Source organism: Spodoptera frugiperda, chromosome 8 (assembly GCF_023101765.2).
Source record: "Spodoptera frugiperda isolate SF20-4 chromosome 8, AGI-APGP_CSIRO_Sfru_2.0, whole genome shotgun sequence".
In the NCBI taxonomy this organism is placed as follows: domain Eukaryota; kingdom Metazoa; phylum Arthropoda; class Insecta; order Lepidoptera; family Noctuidae; genus Spodoptera; species Spodoptera frugiperda.
The window spans coordinates 3,068,407-3,091,594 of record NC_064219.1 but is presented as its reverse complement, the minus strand read 5'-3'; the positions used below and the strand labels follow the sequence as shown (position 1 = coordinate 3,091,594).

General features: G+C 36.1%; 1 protein-coding gene across 2 annotated transcripts in view; it reads left to right on the top strand.

Moving 5' to 3' along the window:
* The first annotated feature begins 8,420 nt into the window (after positions 1–8,420).
* LOC118275467 (papilin) overlaps positions 8,421–23,188 on the top strand; it is an 82,154-nt gene continuing 67,386 nt past the window's right edge. For both annotated transcript variants that reach the window (XM_035593447.2, XM_035593446.2), the window contains exon 1: positions 8,421–8,611. The gene's annotated coding sequence lies outside the window, so the exon portion shown is untranslated. The remainder of the gene's footprint in view (positions 8,612–23,188) is intronic.

Genomic DNA, 23,188 nt, shown 5'->3' with positions numbered 1-23,188 from the left:
ATTGAGAACTATGCACAACAATAAACATAATAGCTAAAAGAATTGAGAACATTCTCCTTTTTGGGAAGTCGGTTAGAAAAAGTATTCTCTTATTTTTTTCTTAGCTACTTCCACGCGGTTTCACCCGCTCTATTCAGCTCCTATTGGTCTTAGTGTGATGTTTTATACCATATAGTCTTCGTCGATAAACGCAATATCTAAATCGAAAATATTACTCAATTCGGACCCGTAGTACCGGAGATTAGATCGTTCAATCAAACACACTCTTCAGCTTTATATGGCACTTACAGCAAATAAATTTACACCATGGCCTATTTTTTTTTATTTAGTATGAAACATGCCGGTAATCCAGCAGACGCATTACTAATAACATTTACATCACCAAAAACGTCACAAATGCGTAGCGGACCACGTAGCAGAGCTTCTCACAAATGTCTCCAGGTCATTTGGATTCATTATTCAGATAAAAATAACGAAAATCATACAAAATTACGATTAAATTTTGAAAATGACATTACACAAAGGCGTCAAGTGTACTAAGCACTCACCTAAACCTACGTAATCACAGAAATATCGCGAAGCATTGCGTGCGTAACTAATGTGATTATGATATTTGCAGCGCGAGGCACGAGAACTATCGCTCAACAAGTTTCAACGGAGAAAACGTAAAAGTTGACTTTCTTTTGTTATATTGTACCTACTGAAAATATAATAAGCTGGTGGTAACTTAGTAAGTAGGTAAATATAATTCATAACCTTGAATTAAACCTTGGAATTTAACCTATAATAACCTTTCGTTCTTAGGAATCTACACTTTAGAGCAAATAGCTTGACTGGAAAACTGACAGACAGGCTGACACTTTTAATTTTATTTGACGTCCAAAAGTGGCATCCTTGTCTAATTGAATAAATGTTGTTGATTATGATTTTGACTCTGACTTTGAAACGAGGGAACTCAGTGTGAGTTAATTTATTCCAATGCTAAATTGGATTAGTGTAGAAGGTAGCCGACCCAAATATGTTTTGAAACTGAGACTACATAGTCAACAAGGCGACAGCCAGCAGTCTCGGTAATTTTTCGGTAACTAAACTCTGATTCCCAGACCGTCTGTCAAGTAAGGGCAATTATAGCAAACGTACTCTTTAAAGGGGAGAGGCTGTACAAGTGTACATCAATGGACTCAGCACAGAATCAGCGAAAACATAATACTTGTATTATGTTTATAATGTTATACACCTATGTGTATAACATTATAAATAACCATATAATTAAAAAGACTTCATGCTTACACAAAATGCTTCGACATGGAATACCTCAAAACAATTACACTGGACCATCGAGGAAGATTATTATTTTCTAAATGTTACTTACCTAGTTTACATACATATTTTTACCTAGTTAGTATAATTCACAGACAATTATGAATTCATTCCCACAATTAGACAATTAGCATAATTACACAAAAATACGTAATTTTATAAACGGAACTTCTTTGTTGTGGGGCATTCCCATTTTTTCTGTTCCAGTTTTTGTATCATAACAAAGATTCACTTGTTTTTAAGCCAGGATTCTACAGTAGATACAACCATGAAAACACCGGAACATTGAGATACGGCGCGTCTCAGGGACATGAATAACTGTCTTGGATCCCGCAACGAAATAAATCAGAAGATATTATTATTTATTCATTTATTTCACAATGTACATACACATAGAGGTTATTACTAGTAGAATACATGACCCAATTATTAGAGGACAAGAAAAAAACTATAATTTTCACTTTCCTCGGTGAATTTAATGCAGGAGACAGAATGACTTAAGCCTAAAAGCACAGCACGACTGGAAGAAGCCCAGTTGTCAAGCACCACGGAAAAACTTAGAACTAAGTGGGTCCTATGTGTGAGCTGTTATACTTGCTTCCAATACTCGTTATTTAGGTATGGCAAAAACGCATGGAAATTCACTTGTTTATTAAAAGGTTACGAAGTGTTGTATACATTCGTCTGGATAAAGAAAATTCGATCTTGGATTCCGTGTAATGTAACAATAAAATTATCCCCTAAAACATGGGGATAATGTAATATTATTACATGGGGCTAGTGAAGTGACGAAGCCGAAAACGGTGTTCTGAGAAGGCTAACATACATAACTTTAAGTAATAAATGGCTGTGACATACGGACCGACGGACGTAATGATATCTATAAGGGTTCCGTTTTTGCCATTTGGCTACGAAACCGAAAGAAGTGTCTAGTCGTTATACTTAGTGACAACCTTTAATGAAACAATCCTATAGATAATTTCAGTTAAAACTGCAAAAAATAACAAGCAAAAAATATTTAAAACAATCCCTTTTCAAATAAATAAGAAATAAAATAAACCGCAGACTAATTGGAGAAATCAATCAGTGTAACTGTATCCATTCACTCACTCATTCATTCATTCATTCGTTCAATAACAATATCAATCAATTGGGGACCTATTTTATGTTCATCGTATAATTTAGTGACGAATTATTCCCAACGGAATGGGTCCCAAATAATTCCAATTGGTTTCGTCTTAATGTGATTTAGGTACATTTCGATAGTTAGAGGGGTAAGGGGTAAAAAGGGGTATTTTCGGGTCTGATTGTGATCCTCCTCTTTAAAGGATTAGTACTCTAGAGTGGACTATTGTCTAGTCCTTGAATAATTCATAGGCTGGACTTACTATTAGTCTACTATCTATCGTTTTTTAGAAGGGGAAATCGAAGTGATATAAATGTGATTGATATAATTTTATCAATACAGTAAAGATCAATTCCCTCAGTATGAATTCGTTTTACGTTTAAAGTAATCGAAACGAGAGCGCGTTCGGCGCTCTGATTGGCCGCCTTGAATAAACTAACCAATCAGATCTCACTTTAACAGATTACTTTAAACGTAAACGTAAAGCAAACTTGTACTAAGGGTACAGGTAATATTAATTTTGTAATTTGTTAAAGTAGGTTTTGGTTAAACCTCTCTACCATTATAACTCAATACTATTTAGAAACACTTTAAAAAAAAACTCCTCCATTACACTAAACAACTCTTATTTTCTTCCATTCAGTACAATTAAACCGAAAATCGCTAATCCCATAACAAGTTATATCCAATTTATAAAAACGGTGCTTTTAGAACTATCCATTTGGCATTTGGCAGCACGACCCATGTCCCCTGGTTGGCAACGGATGTGACATGGCAAACCATCTCGCTTGGCGAGTACACATCACTAGATCACCTGTCCTCAGCCATGCTGGAAATCAAGCAGGCAAAGAGCTTTGTGATGGTGTTTGAAATGTGATGGACTGACACGGTTGTAGTGTGACTGACACCAAAGAGAGCCTTGTATTTTATATGCAAGTTATTTTCCGGATCTAAAAATGACCTATTTTACAATTGATGAAAGAAGAAGATGTAGGTGTTTTTTTTTTTTTTTTTTTTTTTGAGGGGGAAAATCATCCAATGACTTCTCCCGCCTTGGGCAAGGCGAAAGGGAGTGTCAGACTCTTACTGACTAAAAACCACCCCGTTCCTTCTCCTGCTTTTCGACCCGAAGCCCCGGTAAACCCGCTAGGTAGTCCGCAGTTCCGGATCAGGCATCAGCCCTACTGGGCCCCATCTGTGGTGGTCTGATGGCTCTTTGAGGCGCGCGCGGAACGCGACGCGCCGCACGCACGGGTCTGGATCTGGTCGGGCGGCGAGCTACCCTTGCTCGCCGTCCGCAGGCCCGCACTTACGGTGGCCGGAGATCGTCTCGCGATCCCCTACGCCCGGAGTGTCTCTCGCGACGGCTGGGGCGTGAGGAGGTTTGTTCTCTCACGCGCCCCGCCTCCTCCTTAGCTAGCATGACTGCTTCGCAGAAGGAGGAGACGGCATCCCAGTCCCTCTCGCTCCGCACCATGGCCTGAACCAGTGCCGGGCGCGAGAGGTCGCCGTCGCCGACCACATCCCTGAGGACTTGGCGGTGCTCTGCCCACGCAGAGCACACCGCCACCGTATGTTCAACCGTGTCCTCCGGGCGGTCCTCACAGTGATGACACCCGGGCGTTTCCTCCCGCCCAATAAGGAACAGGAACCTACCGAAACTCCCATGTCCGGTAAGCACCTGCGTCAGGCGGTAGGTGAGGACGCCGTGGCGCCTCTCTAGCCACTCCTCAAAGAGGGGACTTACCGCTGCGATAACAGCGAGCCCAAAGATGTAGGTATAGGTATCTCCTTCTCTATCCAACCTTAACGGAATACTAAATGATAAATTACGTAGACATTATTAAAACTATTTATAAAAGTACGCATGAAATATTTCTAAAAAAAATAATCCGCTAAAGAGAAAGTTGTCATTTCACATTTACCTTCAAAAGACATTTTGAATACGGACACACAATAGCAATAGGTCGCAAATTGCAAAATGGTATTACCAATTTCGTAAAAACCACTGACATCTAAAACTGGTAGGCTTTGACAATTGACGTTGACGTACGCGTGACATTTGCAATTGCTTTCAAAATGTCAGACGATAGAGATTGCTCTGCTATTACATGGAATTAATGCAATTGTGTTTTTAATGGATGCTTAGCCTATTGAGGTGTGAATTTAAATGGACCGACTGTGGATAACAGTTGGTTAATGTGTTTTCTCTCAAATGAGGCGTGAAGTGGATAGTCTAATGGGATAAAGACCGTTCTTTTAACTTATAATGTCTCGGTCGATATAGCAAGGTGGAAGTTTTCTTAAGTGCACGGCAAACTGTTATGCTATTTTATGCAGTTCCGTATTTAGGTGGTAATTGTGATGAATGATTTTCTTCGTGACTGCAATATTGGTGGCTTTTCATCAATATTGGTGACTATAAGGTTGCTATCATTCTAAACAGTAATTTTAGTAACCACTTATCTAAGTAAACAGAGTAAGTATATTTTTTAAAAGAGTAACGAATGGAGTTTCTTGCTCGTTCTTCTTCATTCGAAGCTACACTTTGGAACAAGCATCTAGCTTCACTAACGGACAAACTGACGGACAAACTAGACTGTTATTTATTTCTTTATTTGTTTACGTTTCAAAGACCCTTTGTATTTATGGTTTAATTGGAATAAATGATTTGACTTTGACTTTGACCAGTCAATATAAAACCAGAAAATTCAATAAGAAATGATTTTGACAAAATTAAATGTCCCTTTCCATTTTTGACAGTTGTTTTACCTACGTATACCTTGGTTGAATAGACATCGAATCGGTACACCGACCGTAAAATCGTTCATTCACTCCATTTAGCATGCCTTTGAATTACTCCCTCTACACTTTTAAATGCTTTCTATATATAGGTCTGGTTCGTCCCTAATTATTTATTTAATATGTTTTTTTTATTTGATGCAAACGACATTTAATTTTCAGCGCTAAAGCAAATTAGAGAAATTCTCATAAATGTAAGTAAGATATCCTAATAAATATGAGATAAATGTGAATTAAATCTTTAGATTGAAAAGTCCCAAGTGTAACATAAAACTCAAGACTGCACGGTTGACGAGATGGCTGGGCAATTGGCTGCCGTGCAACGTGTAGCGGGTTCGATTACTCTACTTGTAGATTTTATACTCCAAATGTCATTGGCATTGGCCAGTTAATTCTTATTTCACACGAGACTAGTAAACCAACAAATATGTGAAAGTGACATACGAAAATAACCGAATATACCGAAAAAAACATACGAATACTACTGTGATCTGTATCTGTATCTAAATCAAATAATGTTAATTTTGTAAGATCTTTTCGCTTAGTTAAGATAATTTTGTACTTATGTTGGCCATTGTTTTTATGAACTAAGATTTCACTTTTATTATTTCTATTTTAATGTCTAAAACAATGAATCTCAGAAACCAATGGAATTATTCAAATGGCAGGCTCGCAACGAAATTAATGGTTGCAGGATTCAGACATCCATATTAGAAACAATAACTCGTCTAAACAATAGTAAGTTGTACTCAAATAGTTACGTCATTTCTGAATAGTACAATAGTAAAGGCAGCATGTCTAGTTGCCACTAATTCTTTTAAGGACTTTTTATTTTCCCGTCAAAATGATTAGGTTCAAACTAAGTTCTTTTAAAAGACTTTTATTTTCTCGTCAACTTTTATTTTGTTGTTCGCACAGTGCATGTGAGATGTGTATTTGGTTTTGGTTCGAAAACTTGATCAACGTAAATTATATATAAAATATTATATTTTTTAAATACACATTTGCAAGACTTTTGAACTTAGCGTCGTCGTCTAGTTTCCAGTTTTCCAACTTCCAAGTTTCTTCTTTACATATTTTGATAGCTGTTGTTAAAAAAATTAAAAATACTTTTTTTTGAAATAGTGTGTATGCAAACTACCGTAGCCATCATGTAAAAACTTAGTCCAGTCCCACATTTTTCCTTCGAATCTTTCCGAAGTTAACAAAAATTAGAACTGTGTCTAATTGCACTTTAACTTACACAAAATTGGATTCTTTTTTGTTTGACTTGTAGTTTTTAATTAAAGTTAACTAATTGGTTATTAATTTTAATGGTAAGTTTAGGATTCAAGAAGAAATTTAGAGAGGGACTAATCAATCGTTAGGTTTTTCATTAATTCATGATTTATTTTGTGGAAGATGACCAAACATTATTTAACAAGGTCATGTAGCTTATGGACTGTTTATTTATGTATTAAGTTTTCTTAAAAAAGCAACATAAGTTTACTAAGTTATTCTATACTGTTATATTCAAAACTGATCACTGTGATTAAAATTCTAATATAATATTATATTAAAGTCAAGATTAAGGTCGAAAAAATAAGCTAATCAAAATAACGCGATAATAAGAACAGCGCTTCAATACAATTTCTAAAGCAAACATTTCATCATCAATCAAAGAGAATCTAATTAATAATAATTAAACGCGAAATCTTCGCTGTTTACCCACAAAACAAAACGTGAACGTCTAATATCTGAACATTCTGAACTCCATTTCGCGGAATATCCGCCTTCAGAAGATTTTAGCGTCAAGATTCTTGGTGGTGCCTAATGAAGATCGATTGCGGATACATTTTGGAAAATTAGAAGATTAACTTCTATTTAGATCGTCCATCTATCTGTTCATTGAAGATTTTTCAATTTGTAAACAAACTTTAGATAAGTTAACTAGTGAAGCCAAGGATAAAGGCTAAAAATATAGAATAGACACTTTAGATTGGTAGTAAAAAATGCTTGCGTTGTGTTTCGTTGTATGAGTGAGGTTACCGAAGCTCCAATTACCCCCTTCCCAATCTTCCAAATCCCCGATTCCCCAACAACCCTAAATTTCGTAACTCTTAAAAGGCCGGCAACGCACTTGTAACCCTCGGCTGTTTTGGGTATCCATGAGCAGCGGTAATTGCTTACCATCAAGTGATCCGTGTACTCGTTTACCGGCTTATACCATAAAAAATGTAACGCGTAAAAAGTGTTAAAATAAATATGAGCATGACACGTCAGTCTCATAACATTCTTACTGACATCGCATCGTTAAAAATAATATTCTTCGTACAATATAATATTCATTGATAGTATGCCAACAGAACCAAGAACTCGCTTTCATTGTGATAAAATCCACCTCATGCATTGAAATGCAAAAATATTCTCTTTGAATACGATACCAGTAGGATCAATTTTGATTGCACATTTACACATATCCATTCCACTCTCGGTTACGATCCCAGTTTATTTTGCAAACAGCAATTTATCTAATGGAGCATCTCCATGTTTCGTTCCGTGAATTGAATTAATTAACTTATACAAAGCGCGGGATATAAGCAAGATAGAAGGAACTTGTCAAAACTATCTCTGAGCAGCCGCCATGTTTACGAGTGGCTGCCAACTTTTAATTTACAGCTTTGTATAATTTATACAGCACTTCGCTGGCACGCAGAGTTTTTCTCCTTGTTCCACTAACTTAAATAAAACCTTTGATGAAAAATGAACTCGGCTCAACAATAAATTCCGACCCATCAAGGAACTTTTAGAACACAACAGTCGTTCTGAAGGACTTCAAGTATTTTTCTCGGAATCGCGATTCTACCCTTCTTTAATCGCACAAATCCCAAAAGTTAGTCCAAACTCGTCAACAAGAGGCGCGGCGTTTTGAACTTTTTCTTTTTCAATAACAAATTTGGCGCCTCCGAAACCGGTTGTTTCACTTTCCATGACTGCATGTCCATCGGCCGCTGCAGACAAGCGAATCATCTCAACGAATGAGTCAGAACGATCAATTTTTTGGGTGCTTTCTCCCACACCTGCCCGAAAGGGGCACGGATCACGGATACGAACACTTTCCACTGGGGGGAAATGGGAGCAGCGTTTTGCATGGCCTTGATTCGAGAAGGCGAGCGGTGCCGCTTCGCACCGCCATCCACCACGCGATCAGTCTTTGTCGAGCGTTCGTGCACAGTGTACGCGTCGAGCGAAACTTGGTTCGGCGAGAGCGATCGGCGCGAGTGTCACACAGTGCTACAAGTGACCAAACAAAGTGAACACAGTGATTTAACCATTCGGAGGATACCCACGAGCAAATCTGGAGCGATACGTTAACTTTAGGAGGTGTGTTCCATTCAATATTACTGTTTATTAGTTTCGCACGCGGGACTCGATTGTTTATATTTGTTTTGTGAATGAGCGTTGCGTCCATTGAGCTATTGAATGATATTTTTATGGTTCCAATGGCTCGACAGGGTTTCTCGTTCCGCGGCCATTTCTTGGTTACGATAGCGTCTCACGCGAATTGCAAAAAATGTGAAAGTAATTTGACGTGTGGCCCGCGTAAGATAGTGTGCGGTGTCTTTATCGCGATGTGGTCACGGTTGTCTGCGGCGGACTTATTTATTGTTGTGTACAATTAATAGCCGAAGTATGGAAATTAATTTTCTAATATTCCCATTGAAGTTTTTGCGAGCACCATAAACCCGAGGAATGTAATTAAGATTGAAGTAATAGTTTTCTTTTGTTCGTGTCCGGGCTTTATAATCGTTTAATGCCGAATTTGCATGAGAAGTTGAATAACTTGGCTTGATGGAGATATTAACCTGAATAATTCATAACATTAATCATTCAGGGGATATTCGCGATCACGAAAGATCTTCTGTTGGTATTTTCAGTGGTAATTAATTTTTGAGAGATAATTAAGTGGTTACGATTAATTCTAAGATAAGACGGTATGAAGTCGATTGAGAAGGAGGAGAAGCTAAAGATAATATCTAAATTAATAAACTTATAGCTATAATCATTAAAATACGATATAAATGATAGAACCTAACTTGAATGGAAAACAGTTTATTAAAGATGACTGTACAGTATTTTCCTGTTAATCCAAATGGAACAGAATTTAAATAGACTAATCACTACATAGCATAGCAAAATATAGAAAAGAATCGAATACATTAATTATTCCATTCACAAAATACTTGTGTACCTACGTCTATAGACTTGTAGGTAAGTGTCTATAAATAACCAAATACGACTGTATTGGTTTATTTCAATATATCCCTAGCTTACTTTGAATGTCTATCTTGCGTTGAGTGAGAAACTACCAGTGTCTTATTGGATCACTGAATCGAGCAAAACATTATTGAAAATTATCAGGAACACTGTAGAATCTATAATTATTTCTAGTAATTTACGGGGCCTTCTATAACTAACTAATTATAGGTAGAACTGGCAAAATATATTAATCTACTACACTAAATTACTACGCCAAAGCAAAAGTAGGCAAGATAGTATCAATGTAAACTTTCTCATTAATATTTCCACTTAAGCCACATATAACATTAGTAAAAGCAATTGCTAAGCATTAACCTAGTAAGTACTGAGACTTGTTTATTTATTGAGATCTAGCACTCCTCCTGCGGCGTCTCTCGCTACCGGAATCAGAAGTAGATAGGATCTTGTATCTTGATCTAGGTCATGGACTATTTATGTACCGAAATTCGTCTACGTTCCTTATGTAATGATGTAGTAACAAATATTCATCCAATTTGCTATATAGTTTTGTTCTAGTCAGCAGATATTATACCTACTTATCTCCTTGTCGTCCTCTTATTGGGTTGCTTGCGAAATGTCTTTAGATGCCCATCTTCATATTACGCTTGCCTCAATGACTTCAAACAACTATTCATCATCATCAACAGCCTATTAATGGCCACTGCTGACCAAAGCCTCTTCTCTCACGTATAAGGTTTGAGCATTAATCACCATGCTTGCTCAATGCGGGTTGGCCACATCAATCATCAACTATTGCCTATAGTTATTTAAAGAAATAATGAAACTAAAAGAAGTCCAGTTGGTAATCAACTTAAAAATACATCTGTGATCGTCTTTAGGAAATATAAATATCATGTTAGGTAATGTAAATAAGATTCGAAAACAATGCTTCATGAAAGCATTGATTATATTCGTAGACAATCTTTTGACATTTCACAGTCTATTGAAGTATGAATTTTCCACTCGACATCCCTAAACACAAAGCTAAAGATCCAATCAGATGTGACAATCCGCTTGATAAGGCAATGTCTTGCAAAAATAATTCCACAGTCCTTTTTTTAGTAGAAAAAGTAAAAGTCGAAGATTGAAAGGAAATTGATAAAAAGGTGAACAAAAAAGTGTTCCAACATTTTTACGGTGAAATAATCGTTCGTAAAAGATTTTGTTTCTCGCATATTTTTTCTGTTAGAGATGCCTTGTAATGGAGATAAGCTGAAACGAATTCATTTTCACAGAAAAAATTGGCCACGTTTCGGTTTTTTACTGGTTTATTTTGATACCAATATGCAAATTTGCCTTAAAATAGCTGCTATTTTGGGATATGTATTTATTTTTCAGATGAATTTTAAAGTTACCGCTATAAATATCACCTACCTACACATGATAGGTGTAAACGATATTCATATAAACATTTTGGTGAATAATATGACGTCTGATAGGGTAAAAAGACAAAAGAAGACATAATGCTTATATATTATACATATGTACCAACAACGAAAACTATATTTCAACTATTGATATGACATATGATATGATAATAGAAAATTAAATTACACACATCACCTCAACAGCCTATTCTATTAAGTGGCCAATGCTGACCAAAGGCCTCTTCTCACGCAGAAGGTTTGAGCATTAAACACCACGCTTGGTCAATGAGGGTTAGCGATTTCAAACTTAAATTAGAAATTATAAGCCCAGGAAGCCTCACGAAGATCGTTTATTAAGTAATAAATAACTAAACAAAACAAATCTTTTTGATAACAAAAATGAACCAAATTTTCCTCGTAAACAATGACATAACACTGATGAATTTGGAGAATCAGCTGGAGAGAAAATGGCAGACGTAATTGTATGAGACGATAATAATATTATATTGAATTATGAAGCCTTTGTTTCATTGGAGTACGCATAATATAAATACACGTCGTGTGAGTGCTTGTCATCACATTACTGAATCCATACTATACTTAATAATATTATAAATGTGAAAGTCTGTGTTTCTGTTTGTTTGTCCGTCTTTCACGGGAAAACGGAGCGACGTATTGATGTGATTTTTTGAGTGAAGATTGTTAAAGGGATGGAAAGTGATATAGGCTACTTATCATCATCATCGTCATTATTAACAGCCAATAAGTGGCCGCTGCTGACCAAAGACCTCTTCTCACACGGAGAAGGTTTGAGCGTTAATCACCACGCTTGCTCAATGCGGGTTAGTGAGGTTACTTATGTCTCTTTCATAGACCCGAAGTTTGTAGAAGCATTTAACACATTTCCAACGTACAAAGCTAAAAATTGGTATGCAGACTATTTGTGAATGCGACAAAAATGTTCAATCTATACATATAATAAAATCGTAGAAAAGTGCTGTCTGTACATTGAAAATAAAAATAAAAAAAATAGCAGGGGTTATTGTTATGTCGATGTCGAACCCAAAAATGTAATTAACTTTTTTTTTGTCTGTTTGTCTGTTTGTCTGTTTGTCTGTTCGTCTGTGCGCGCTAATCTCAGAAACTAAGATAAAAATAACAGACGAAGTTAATAAAATTGACAAGTAATTGCCTCTATCAGAGTATAATGTGAACAATTTGATAGGTGGAGTGGAGATGCCTGTAATTGTCCTTTTGTATCGATATTGATTCTTTTAATAGAATTTGATGTCAGAGCATCGCCGAAAAAAGTAAACTAAATCGTAAGGTATGAAAAAAATAATATCAATAAATTTGTTTATCAGATATTTTACAATGTCTGACAGTTATGGAATTTGGAGTATAAACAGCAGTAGCTGCAATATTCATTTAGATAGGTAATTAAATTCTTTAAATAGTGAAGGGTAAGTCAAAATTATTTATTTCAAATAAACCGGGAAGGTACTTTAGAACGTAAAAACAAATGTTACAATATAAAGAAAACAAAGTTAAACGAGTCTCTGTTTTCTACTTTTCATTGTAGGTAATTCAACTCAAGTTTCGGAACATTATTAAGGGATATCCTTTATGAAAATTACGATAATAATTTAGTTTAGTTGGTGCGGTGGCTGGGTAGCTAGCTGTTGTGTAACGTGTAGCGGGTTCGATTCCCGCATGGAGCAACTCTTTGTATGATCCACAATTTGTTGTTTCGGGTCTGGGTGTGATGTGTATATTTGTAAACGCATTCGATGTCAGACATCAGGAGTAAAATCCATAATTTGGGGCAACTTCAAAATTTAGAGTATAATTTTGCAGCTGCAATATTCATCTAGGTAGCTAATTAAATTCTTTAGTCAAATCAAAGTCAAAGTCAAAATTATTTATTTCAAATAGATCGGGAAGGCACTTTTGAATGATTTTTCGTATACTAAAGTTATACGCAACTAACGGCCGTACTCGAACTTCATTTAAATCATATAAGTGATCTCCTTTAAGATCGTTCCCAGTCAGTTGGTCCATGTTATTTTCTCCAGTATCCTTAACTTATAGTACATTTATGTCAGCTAATATTTATGTAGGTTGGAAACAATTACTTAATAGATAGTAATTATGTGAACAGCAATCGAAAGTCTGGACGGTCAAGGACGGTCGTCTATATTACCTATAGCTATACAGATATACGTATAGGTATTGAGTAAAGGAAGGCTAAAGTTACATGAGATCATGTCTATTCCGTTAAAATGTGGGCAGATGATATCGTAAACACATTCATTTTTGTTTCTTGTAATAGAGTGTGAGCCTTGGTTAGTTCTGGATCTAACCGCCATACTCAGAGTCATTTAATGGTTACGTAACCTAGTCATTAGCAATAGTTTTCAAAACAAAATTGTCACTAAGGAATAATAGTTCTTGTAAACATTAAATGTATCTGAGTAAATTTTATATCCAGTCCAGTTAGTAAGTCTACTTATACTATAAAAATAGTATAATGCCATGAAACAACTGAGTCTAGCAAAAATACTTATGGTCGATCAAATTATAACAAAAGCTAATTACTTTGCACAGAGCGTGAGCATCAGAAAACTGTAAACATAGGCAACCACAGCTAATTGCCTATCTCTAATTAACCAAAGCCATTAGACCGAAGAATTGAGCACTAAAACAGCAATATCATTCTTTAACATCGACCATTCGGTTCATAGACGATTTTACTGCCAAAATTTCATTAAAGGACCCAACAGTTCACATTTCTTAGGAATCTTGAATAGAATTTGAAATCGGGTCAAGTTCGAATTCTTATTTCATTTTGTAATTGAAATATCTTGTTCGAGATAGCTTTGATTGATACATTTGTAAGTAAAATGTCTTTTGAAATTACATTTTGGGTGTCTTCATTCAAAAATGTGTATCTTTACACTTACTTTCACCCTTTTACAAAACGAATTTCTCGACCTATAGTTTTGCTTTCTAAATAAACTCATCAGGGTGCTTTTCCATCAGAGGTGTGCTATGTAGCTATGCTGCGAGGATGTTATAGCTAAGCTATGAAACTATGTAACCGTTTCCACTGAAACTACGCTATGTAGCACTGATGTGAGTGATGTGCTAAAGATGTGCCGCCGCAAAGTTGTTGCACGAGGAAGATGTGCGATTGAGTATACGATGTATCGATAGTAGAAACCACCCATAGCACGCATCTTTCCATATAAAACAAGATCTTAGTTGAAGTTTCCATCAGAGCAAAGCTATTTGTGCCACTGCCAAAAATATGATTAGTGGAAAGCCAAACGCATCCATAGCAAATTAGCATAACACATCTCTGGTAAAAACCCGCTTAGCCATTAACTAGTTCACCCATATTATGAGAAAGGAAATATCATATATCATGTAAATTATCCCTGTCTTATCTTACCCAAGCTGGTACGACTTTAATTGAAACCCCTTCAAAAGTTTTGTCATGAGTGGGTAATAAATATTCATAAATCCATCCGTATAAACTTTCGTGTTTGTATCATACGTATAATATGTAATTCTAGGATATTCATACTTGTCTCTTACTTAGAGACATTTAATGATTACTTAACCTAGGCCTTAGCTATTGTTTTCGATACGATACGTTCTAAGGAATAATTTAAATACCTAATCATTAAATGTGTCTGAGTGAGTGAGTGAGCGGCAGTTAGCTATTTCTTATTTCGCTATTCATAAGACATTGAAAATAGTAAAACATTTGTTCACTAAGCATCATCACTGCCAAACCAAATATATTATTGAAGAAACCCTTATACTGTTTGTTATCGAATGCTTCAGAAAGAGTTATTAATATAAGATCTGGTAGTATTATATTAATTGACATAAAAAGCATAGTAGCTAGTACGATCCTAGTAATTCATTTCCACTACTTTTCTTTCATAAAGCACCTATTCAGCACCTTTCTTCAATGTGTTCTGGCCTTAATTAAAAAACCACAATGCTCTAGACCTTCACCCAACGAAAGTTCAAAGAGAACCCATAGAACCTTCAATATATCAGTACAACGTGAAATTCGAACCAGGAAACCAGGCTAAGGTTGTAAATAACCTACATTATAGGTTACCGGTCAAATAACGCATTGTCGAACAGCCACCCCCTATGCGTGCGTATCGTTATAAAGTTTGAGATACACAGGCACATCAAGATATACCAAACTGTCTAATTTCTGCAATCAATACTCGCCCTTATCACCAAATGATACAGTTGAAAATTGCATCAAGTAATTCGCCAATACAGGGTAGGTTGACGTGCTGCCGTCAAGGACCGTGAATTAATGTCGGTTCGCAAACAACCCTGCTCGTCCTATGCTAATACAAAGGTAGTCCCCTCGTTATTAGAAGAAAAATAAAATCGGGATTAAAAAAAATATCAGGTTGATCGAAGGTTGAATGTATTTTTAAATTTCCTTTTTTTAAGTCTGCTATGGTGTTGCAAATTCTGGTGCTTAAATGAATAATTTATTAAGGACAAAACGGTTGACGCTTTGCATACAGAAAAACATCTCAAAGCAAAACTTTTTCGGTCAAGGTGTAAGGATATATGTGTGTTTGTCTAATTGTTCTGCAGCATGTATTTTTAGCAGTTCTAAAAACATTATTACAAATACTAATACCTCACTGAAAATAACAACAAAGTACCACTAATCTTACATATTTTTCTTTAAACGGTAATGATTTTCATGGTAACTAAAGGTAGTAGACCCAAAGAAATCAAAGTCAATCAATTGAATACTATTAAGTTAATTGGGCAGAGAAACAAGTCTTATAAAACTGTATTTTCACCTCAATATTCCATTGTTTTGTCAAAATTTTTGGACTGAAATTCGGTAACCAACAAAACATTGTTAAAAAGGGGAGAGACACATGTGACGGACAAACATGTCAGGTATCCAGTATAACTTGATACTTCATGACCCCTTTACATTGGAGATTGGGAGAATAGAGACTGTAGCAAAATTTTGTAAAAGAGCAATGCTAGAAGCGCCGTGTCTCAGCCTCATATTGCTTCTATCTGATACGTAATTGAATAATTACTTCTTAGTGCCGTACTCAGAGACATTTAATGATTACTTAAACTGCTCCTTAGGATTTTGTTCCGAAAACAATTGCTAAGGACTGGGTTAAGTAAACATTAAATCACTCTGTCTACGGCGGTTAGCCTTACATTAAAAAAAAATGTATACGATTTTTTTAACATCAAATAAAAAAGGAAGAATCTCTCTAACCAAAAGGCAGCTGCACTTACCAAGATAAAGACTGTAATATCAACAATTAATTAAAAAAATTAAAAAACGCAGCAATAAAATAATCAAGCTCCTTCAACAACACAAAAGGGACTTCACCACGTGCCAAGTTACGCTGGTTTTTAAACACAAAAGCATTGTTGACTTTGTTTTTCGCTGGAACCCGAGTTTTTCTTTCATCTGCCTGGAAAGTCGTAAGAGTGACAACTGACAATGGTGACGTCAGCTCACACCCCCCTTTTTTAGCTCAGAGACCCTTCACCGTTGACTATCGTAAGATTTTTTTCTTCGTCAGCTATTTTAAGGTTGGTTTTGTTTTGTTTGTGTATGGAATAGGATAATTTTTATAGGAATAGGAATGTGTTCATCAAGAATTTCGACCAGTTCTTGGACACGGAAAAATGCTGACGACGAAGTTTTTTTATGGTAAAGGTAAGTGAGTAGTAATCGCCGCCACCCATGGACACCCAAAACACTAGAGGCGTTACCAATGCGTTGCCGGACTTTTGGGGGTTAGGAATTGAAGGGTTGTTGGAGAATCGGGAATCACACAACGAAACACAACGCAAGCGTAGTTTCACAAAGTTAGTTACATTTTCTTTCGTCATAAAGTTTAAAGTTACAACAGTAGAAAAGGCAAATTCCTCTTTGCAGGTAAGAAAGAAAACTACATAATTATAAGTTTACCTTCATGAGAAAAATGGAACACAAAATAAGCAAGCAATTCAGTTTCAATTAACAATATCCGCATGTTCCCAACTTTGTTTTATTTAATTAATTTTCATATTTCAAACACAGTTTTCCTTTTAACGTTATTTTTCCCGGGAACCCGAGAGTGAGGTTATTTTATGAATGGTACGAGTACGAACAAATATTGAAAGTGTACTTGCATTGTTTGCGAGTGGGAAATGTAAATATCGCACTTTGGACTGGAAGCGACAATACTTTGAGAACCACTGGGTTCCATAAGCCTCCACGGTTTCATATTCCTTGCAAACATAACAATATTTTCTATTATCTTAACGTAACATTCAGTTGGCAATATTTACTTTGCTAAAAAAATACAAATGAGTGAGAAAAACTTGAAAAATATTTTTATAAAATTATAAAATAAACTGGATTTCTTTCTTTCTTTATATCTTTTTTTCTTTCGTTCTGGACAATTACCTAGTGTTTATATTGATACTAAGGAACTTGTAAATTGTTGTTACACCATGCTTTTTATCCCGCAAAGAAGCCAAGCCTACTGCTATACACTGACCACAATGCAAAGCTATGGCAATATACATTGGACACAAAAATAATGTTAACTGATCCATAGTCATATAGTTAGGAAAAAATATTTACATTTCACTAATAATAAACATGTCATTGTCGGAAAACAATACCAATTTAAAAACTAAACGTAAAAAACTACAAACAATAAAACATTACAACAGTTAACAAAACGCAAATCAAATATTTATACTCTGTGGTAAAAGTGACAGTTATTTTGAAACGTTTATTATTAATTTCACGTTTCAAATTCGAATTGTCGAATACACGCAATATTATTTAATATTTACTGAAAGCGAGTATTTGTTATAAATTAATTATTATCTGTTACTAAATTAAATTGAAAACAATACTGAATTCGGTCTCGTATTCATGATCGCAATACTCGCGACACGAGTTTTGAATGTAAACAACCGATGGATAGTTTCACTTTGATCGTATTAATCGAATTTCTGTTGTTATTTAGGAATTATTGGCATTGCTGATGTATTTATAGTTCTGTTAATGATATAATATAGTTTGGTTTATATCTCTGTTAATAATATAAAGGGAATTCATTTTATAGTTGGGAATTAAATTCTCCTTAGCGCTTCAGGGAATAACACTTCGACTGGCTATTGCGCAACATGTAGAGGGTCCCATTCCCGCACGGACTAATCCACAAATCTTTGTCTAATCCACAAATCGTTGGTTCTTAGTGTCATGTGTATGTGAACTTGCATGTTTGTAAACGCACCCACGACACAGGAGAATATCCTAATGTGCGAATATGTAAAAAACTAAAAACCTAACGAACAACCGATATTTTAGAAGCATTACCAAAAAAAAGACTTTTGAAGTAGGTACACACGAAGTTAAACTAACATCACACTTTAAAATAAAATACTATCTCCTAGCCTAAACGTTCATAAAGGTCCAGACGCGATAACCTCATTGAACCTAATGTTAAAAAGTTAAAACAAACGATTAGCATAACAATGCCGTCCCATTGTAATCCCGATTTGGTCGCGTGGGACGTCCTCGCCGCCATTTTGAAACCACGCCAGAAACCATACAATGATTGTTGGTATTTATAAAAGCATCTCGTGTAATGTAAACAAGCGTGTGTACTTGCCACTTGCTTACATGAATACGAGTGTTAAGTCGCTACAACTTTATTTGCCATAGAGGGCGCTAGTTACGTTTATGGGTTGTGTTGTGACTGTGATATTTCTCTTTTTTGCTTATATCAATGAAAGACTGACTATACTTACCATAAAATACACCATGTTTTACCAGAATATCAATTGTCTAATCTCCCTCTCTTTCTGATCGTTCCTTCATGTCTGAGGATCGTGGTCTGCATCAGGGTTGCATCTGAAACGGATGATCTGCATCCAGCGGTTTCTGTCCAGCGCGTCTCTTAGGTGAGGATGAGTTCTTCACCTGATCGCTCCATCTCGTTGGGGAACGTCGGTGTTCCCAAATGTCTAGTAACAATTTCTAGATTCGTAACTTTGGACGTCCTCTACTTAATGCGTCCTCTAATTAATCTTTCTTTGATCACAATCTTGCATACACTACAACTGCACTATAAATGCACTTGCAAGCAATCCCCATATCCCTTTAACAGCACAATACATAGGCACTCATCTCATCTCACTACACTCTACAAAGCGAGACAATAGTGAAGCTATGCTTGAAATTGATACGGGGCGTCTACAAAGAGCTTTGTTACATTACCTACTACACACAAGTATACGCTACTACGGATTAGTGCCACTAATTCTACTAAGTATCGAGAGTGGACGTCGTAATTGCTTATACAAATTGATACTACTTAGTAGCTCTGGGTTCCTGGTAGATTGGATGACAGAATGAAGGAAAATGCTAGTGGTTTTATGAGAAAACTAGCTTTTGCCCGCGGCTGCGCTCACGTTAAGAAGTATTATTATTTATGGAATTTATCAAAATCCTTTCTTAGCGGATGCCTACGTCATAACATCTACCTGCATGCCAAAAATCAGTCCGATCCATCCAGTGGTTTGGGATGTGCATTGATAGATTACTATGTCAGTCAGTCAGTCAATCACCTTTGAGATATAATTCTATATTTTATATTTTTTGCCTATTCTTGAGTTTTGGTGATTATTTTTGTTTTAAAGTTTTAAAGTCCATTTACACTGAAAAAGGTTACACCAATTGAGAGGGCCAGTCTTCAAAACTTTCAAAAAGAATTTACCAAAAACAAAAAAAAAATATACGTTTTTCTGCAATGTAACGGCAATTATCTTCACGAATGACTTGGTACAAAGTCACAAAGAAGGTCTTCATTCCTGACATACGTAGGCAGTTTTTTTACAAATAAACCCCTTTCTTTGGGAGCACCTCTTGTCCGTGTAACAAAGGCTAGGTGCCACGTCACAGTGACAAGCCGACATATGAGCTACAGACGGCCGCATGTCAACGTACACTTTCCTGGCAAATTACATTTTCAACTTTATTTTTTGCACGTAAAGTCGAAAATCAAATGAAAATATTAACAGCTCGTGGAGACTTCCTCATATGTGAGTGGATGTCACAGCATGACACATACTTTACGGACCCTTGAGCCGTTCTTTCAGTACCTTAATCCTTATAAATGTGTAAGGGAGCTTTGTTTTTCTGTTTGCTTATTTGTCACGCTTTGAAGTCTTCAACTGCTGCACTGATTTTCATTTCTTTTGTTTTAGATATAGGTTGGAACGCTGAAACTTGCTTTTTTATAGTCTAAATAAAAATAATAAATTTAAAAAATTAAAAAACCCGACTGCATAAAAATTAAATTTATTATTTTTATTTAACACTTTTTAGTTGGTTATAATACGGCTATGTGTTTCTCAAGATTTCACCCGCGACACGAGAGAACTACTTCCAATACCAAGATAATAAAAAAATAACACACGTCGATCCAGTTATTTTAGATTGATTGCGTAACACAAAGAGAGTAAAGGAATTAGAAAAAGAAGAAGGATTAAGGGCAGTAAAATTTACTATTTACAAATTTCGTAAACGGTCTAATTCTTTAAAAGAATTTTCGTCGTGTGGACTATTTAATTATTTTTTTGGATCTTTTATTGTGAGGGGTTTTTGTCCGTAATAGTATTAATCCTTATCCTTTTAAATAGTCTATTAATTTTCTACATTAAATGAAGATAAAATTTGCTCTTTACACTGTTTCAAAATTTCTACTAGGTTTAGACAAAAAACGGTCTTTACAGTTGACGCGTCGCATGGGCTATAGGTAAACGACTATGTAGATAGATTCCTTATTTAACGTTCAGCAAAGCGAGGGCGGGTCGCTAGTCCTTTATTTATAAATAAATTCATTGAAAATAATTTAGTTAAGACGTACTTTTATTATCACTTTTCACTTTTAAGTTCAGACACCGCTAGTCAATCGCGTCGCGTAGTACCTATACGAGTATTTAGTTTGGATAATAAAGAACATAATTGCACATAGTATTTTTTTTGCTATATGTCAGTGATATACCATTTTGGAATCCTCATGATGAGCTCTTTATTTTGAGACCCATATTGTAGCAAATAAAAAAAAAATTTTTTACTCCTATCTAGGGCGCCTCACGGCCGCCATGTTGGTTTTTGTTTTACGTCACATATCTAAGAACACTTGGGTAATTAAGACGAATCCAACGATACCCTGATTGTCGAAATCCATCAAGCCGTTTCGAAGAAATGAGGTAATAAAGAATATTAGGCTCATACATACAAGATACGCGCGAAAAACATAACCCTTCGTTGGCAGTCGGGTAATAATTAGATAGTCTATAGATGAGGCGGCCAGCGTCGCGCAATGCTAGTAATGCTACTCATAACTATGGGTCCCCGACATGGCTTGAAATTAGTCCGGGTACCTCGTCCAATTACGTGAGTAACTCGGTACAGCATAGTACATTTACAGTTCCAAATAGTTTTAATACAAAAATATTGATCTTGATTCCAATTGGTTAAAGAAAAGTGGAATAACCGCGCAATGTAGGGTACTAAAGCTTGGGCGTCGCGTTTCAATATTGCAGTAGGTAATTAAAATTTGGTGAAATAGTGCTGTACGAGTATTTGATTACGGGCCAATTATAAAGCGGCGTGTATTATTTATTAATTTAATATTTATTTAGGTGCACTGCACGGTTTACGCAGTGGTTGGGTGACCGGCTGCTGTGCAACGTGTTGCGGGTTCGATTTTCGAGTCGGCCAGAGAGTGATTATGGCATTTTCTAAGTAAAATTACCATTATTAACCCTCAGTAAATTCGACTGTGTTTCACCCCCGTGACTCGGATAGCACGTGTCGCCGTTGGTCCTATGCGCCTGACCGCTCTCCAGCCGTGTCGGTCTGCCGTCTTATCGGGTTCAGAGACAATTAATTAAAAGCACTTTCTGATAAACCTCTGCTTTTTAAACTGCGATCTCCAATCCGATAGTCAACCTTGGAGATTATGACATACCTTCTTATACAAGTAGAGGAAAGCCAGACTCCAGAAGTGGTATAACTGTTGATGATGAGCCCGATATCTAAACTGAAATACTCAGTTAAAAACATAAACGAAAAGGATTATAAAATAATTAACATCTTCCAACATAGGTTTACAAACCAGAAATTAGAATGAAACACATCTTAGATGTATCGATCCCAAGAGGCTGCCGTCCTTGGCTGTATTTCAACTGGATAGATCTGAGAGCCTTTAATTTAATATTCTATAACATTGCCAATTAATCCTCGTCGATGTATTACAAACGTTTTTGGGTTAAGCTGTGCTTACTGAGGTAAGTGTACGATTTGTATCTCAGAAGGCAAATAAACTTAAGAAGTATCAAGTGTTTTATGGGCACAATGAGATATTTTCAAAGCGTTGTTCCCACACTAGAGTTTTCTCCTATTTAGTGGATTACTCTTTATTTTAAAAATGTCTTTTGCCCCACACTAGGTTTTCTCCAATGTCGTGGATGCGTTTACAAACATACAATTCCGCAACACATGACACTCAGACCCGGAACAACTGTTTGTGGATCACACAAAGAGGAGTTCCATGCCGGAGTCGAACCCACGAATATCGAACATGTTGCGCGGCAACCGTCCAGCCACCGCGCCAACCTTTTGTAGTTGAAAGATTTTTGTTAAAAGAAACGAAGACTGATGTAAGTAATGAAAATAAAGACTAAAGATTACCGAGCTACTTAACTCCGAAACCACAAAAAGTGACAAACACACAGCAAATCGCAGCAGGCTGTTATATATGGACCATAATTTGTGGGTGCTGAAGAGGATATCACTCCCTGTCAGTGACAGAGGGTCCCTGTGTTGTGTAAAAAGTTTGGCGAGGAGGTCAATTGCCATAATTATCTGGCTATGATGTCAAGAGTAGACTAATACGATCCTCCATTAATGCACAAAACCTCTAGGTTTTTAAAACTGATTAGTACTTGACTAATTGAGTTTCACACCTCACATCAACAGCCTATAAGTGGCTAATGCTGACCAAAGGCCTCTTCTCGAAAAAGTTTGAGCATTAATCACCAAGCTTGCTCAATGCGGGTTAATTTCAAACGTATATTTAGAAATTAAAAGCACAGGTTTCCTCGCGATGTTTTCCTTCACCGTTTGTCAGTGGTCTCTAAATCATTTTAGAAAATACAAATCAAAGAA